At 33.1% G+C, this 3,785-nt stretch overlaps 1 protein-coding gene across 5 annotated transcripts in view; it reads left to right on the forward strand.

Moving 5' to 3' along the window:
* The window catches only part of SYNCRIP (synaptotagmin binding cytoplasmic RNA interacting protein), a 28,990-nt gene extending 25,857 nt beyond the window's left edge, over positions 1-3,133 (forward strand). For 3 of the 5 annotated variants that reach the window (XM_039853268.1, XM_039853270.1, XM_039853273.1), the window contains one exon: positions 1-3,131. This exon is cut by the window's left edge. The gene's annotated coding sequence lies outside the window, so the exon portion shown is untranslated. The other 2 variants (XM_039853272.1, XM_039853276.1) reach the window with 1 other exon arrangement.
* Positions 3,134-3,785: the final 652 nt, after the last annotated feature.

A 3,785-nucleotide genomic window follows, 5' to 3' on the forward strand; every position in this document is an offset into this window, starting at 1 on the left:
ATTATACTTAATTAAGGTTTTATACACACCAGTTCCCCCAGTAAATGCAAATTTAACAAGAAAATTAGAAATGTCATATGTTCAAAATGCTCATGGCAAACAATCATTTTGCATTCCTGCAAATAAAATTGTTTTATACTGTAAGCTGGAGGCGAGTGTAACTTATTTTTGTAATAAAGTTTTTATTTTTTTTATGTGTCATTAATATAAATGTGTGTTAGTATAGAAATATTCTGGTTTAAAAACTTAGAATTGCACACATTTCAGTATGTTTATTTGTACTTACATAATTTTAGAATAGTGGTTGCCAATAGCTTGTATGTTTCACATTAATTGGTTTTTTTTTTATGTTACCTTAATAAACCATTTTAGTATGTTGTATGTCAGTTACTGGGATAGCTGGGACATAGAGTGTAATTTAAAATTTGTCAATAAGTATTCATTGGAATATATGTAAATGTGCCTTGCCGGTTATTGAAACTTAACTACAAAATGAGTATGGGGTGACAAAAATTAGTTCCTGGTGCTTAATGAAACTTTCTGCCACTGATTTTATATATTACCCCGTGCTTTTTTAAAGTACATCTCTCTCAAATCTTAGTGTAAGTTTGAGGGCTACACAAAACATTTACATTTCATTCTAACATATAATGAGTATAATAGGTTGTGGAAAGTGGGTAAACTAAATGTAGCCTTCAGTAAAATTGAATCTCAGTGTAATCCTTGGTGCTGGCATTTCCCAGTTCCAAGGAGTTAAATGATCCCATCAAAGAGGTCATTGCCATGCCTATTGGCACTTTACTGTCATACCCTTTTTAAGGGACACTGTCAAGGTGTTTAAGTTAATTCTCAGAATTATTTGTTGGGATTTTAGGACGGGTTTGTTTGGCTTAAGTAAGAACTACTTTTCAAAGTTGAAAGATGAACATTTTTGTGAGTTCACAAATGTGTTCTTAAAACATTAAAATACAGAACTGTGGGTGTCTAAGACTATTTGGCATTCTTAGTTTGGGGATTTGGGAGGGAAAACTGATAAAAAGAACTTGGGAAGAATTGATGGGTAATGTAAACAGTGGTGATGAAATGTACACACTCAAGTGAAATTACTTGACAGTGTTCATTTGAATAACTTTGAATTCAAGCCATTATAATTTAAAAATTAAATATCATTTGCACTGTTCTGATAATGGGTGCAGTTTTTGAGCAATATAATCAGAGCTAAATATGCATGTAGTGATTAGTGATGTGAAAAATTAAGTTGAGAAGAAATACTAACTGGTATTTTCAAACTTAAATTTCTGTAGTAAAATCAGTATCAAACTCTTATCAGAAATCAAGGAAAACAGGCAATGCATATAAACATACTTTTGAATGTTGTGTGGCCTATAAAGCAATAATGCAATTTATATGGAATGTCATGGGATATGAGAAATGGAAATGCAAAATAACTAATCCTTTAGTAAAAATGTCAACATGTTAAAAGGGGAATGTTAACTAATGTAGGTTATTGCTATTTGTGATTTGTTTATGGGTTCTTGGCTTTGACAGCTTCAAAGAATGGACAGATGACAAGTTAAAGAAATTTTGTACATTTTGTCAAGGAACGGGTCTTAAATCTAAGAGTCAAGTCCCTTCCTTGGGGTGAAAAATGTATCCTTAAAGCATTCTGATTGTTAAATAACTTGAGTTACGTAACCAAAACAGACGCAAGATTTTGTTTCTGCAGACTACTTGGCGATCAAAAGTGATCATCTCTTTTAATCAGTTTTCAGAAAGTTGCTTTGTGAGAAAATTGTGTTGAATATATTATCCCAGACATACTTTTCATGAAAGATTTTTCAGCCATTGCAACTGAATCAGATTCAGAAATGAAGGAGAGATTGAGCACAAAAAGCGGTTGCACACTCATGATGGCAGTTGCTGCATCTTGAGAAATTTACCAATTACTCCAAGTCAGATTTAACAAAATATATTTTCCTCATAAAATATGAATAACAAATGGATTGATGGGGTGATCTTGGGTATTCACTTGTATATAAAATAATTGAAAAAACTTATTTAATAGCAGGGTGAACATCATGCTAGGTGGGCAAAATTGTCACGTTCAGAACAGCTTTTTTGACTACTATGCCAAAAGTCACTGTTGATCAGAAAAGGCAGAAGATCACCTTGTTTTAGACATGTACTGTTTAAGGGGAGAAATTAAAAAGTGTAGAAGGACTTCATGCACATAGGAGAGGGAGATAATCCTAGAGTAAATGATTGCTCAGGTTCCTAAAACTTCCAAGAATACCCACCATGGCCATTTTCTCCCCAATGATATATATCAAAATTTTTTTTTAATCTTACTATAGGAATTCAGTGGCAGGTATAAAACGAAAAATTAAACAATACATAAAATGAACAGACTTTTGGGGATGGTATATAGTATTAATTACTCAGTAATCATACCACTCAATAGGGCATGCCACTACTTTTTTAAAGATGCTGATTATAAACCAATGTTCAAAGATTTTTAACTGTGGGCAAATTAGTAGGTGGACTTTTTGGTCTGTTCCTTTTTAAAGTACATGAGATACAAGTTCTGTTAGCACCACAGTCTGCCTTCAGTAATATACCTAAAATATTTTTTCAGGACTTGAAGCATTCAGTTGGAAAAAAAATCTTTTTTACAAATGCAAAACAGTATTATAACTAATGCTCTGGTCTAAGATTAGAGTTTTAATGATATTAACAGTAGTCTGATAAACATTTAGAAGTCTGGCATTGAGAAACAAAAGCTTGTACCTGACTAGTATTTTTATTTAAAAAATAATAGTTCTGTTAGCTTATTTAAATTGTCTTTTACATTTATTTATCCATAGAATTTATATTTATTTCATTCCTTTCATTTCCCTGAAAACTGTCTGCAGGCTCTTTGATTTGGATTAGATGTGTGAAGTACTGTCTTTTGCCAAAAACCTCAAATTACCTGTTCTTTTCAACATATAGTGGGTTTGTGCTTGTTTGGAGATCAGTTCAAAAACTATCTGTACTATCTGTACTGCCTCTGATGTTAAGATTTTATGTATAGCATAAGGAAGCTAGCTCTGACTATATTTTCCTAAGAATAAAGACCTATTTTTGTAGCATGTCTTAGGATCTCCAGGAGTCCAAGAATTATTGTGGGTGTCCTCCATTTCGTTTTTCATTTTAACAGCTTTTAAATAGACACTTGGAATCTTTAGAGCTCTTTCGCCTTTTAATTATCCATACATTCAAAATAACTAGACAATGGTAAAAATAAATTCCCCAAGAACTCTTATTCAAGCACATAATGGGGAGATGTATAGAATAAATGTACAATGTTGGTCCTCACTTAATCTTAATTGATCATGAAAATATTCTGTGGTCACATATGCCAGTGGACTTGATGAAGTTGATGGTAATTTACATGCCTCTACCGTGCAGTATTTCATTGTCAATGTCACTTGCTGAAAGGTTTGGAAATGAGATAGAGGTTGCAAGTAATTCAGGAAAGGGGAGTGAGTAAATGGGTCTATTTAAAATGTTGCACATTTAGATGACTGCAGTTGAGGTTAGGTAGGTGAACTCAGTTTAAATGTTTCATTACACTAAATTGGCAAATCATTATCAAAGAGTGGGGATCTTGTGATTGCATTTGTGAGTGGTGGTGGGAGAGCGGTGGTTAGCTCATAGCCCTTGGGTTTCTTTAAGGGAGGGGCAGGGCAGTAGGGGTAGTACTGGCCACTTCAGGACAAAAATCCTTTTAGGTCACTTAGTAG

The sequence above is a fragment of the Pteropus medius genome, unplaced genomic scaffold (assembly GCF_902729225.1).
Source record: "Pteropus medius unplaced genomic scaffold, Ma_sr-lr_union100, whole genome shotgun sequence".
NCBI classification, from domain to species: Eukaryota; Metazoa; Chordata; class Mammalia; order Chiroptera; family Pteropodidae; genus Pteropus; species Pteropus medius.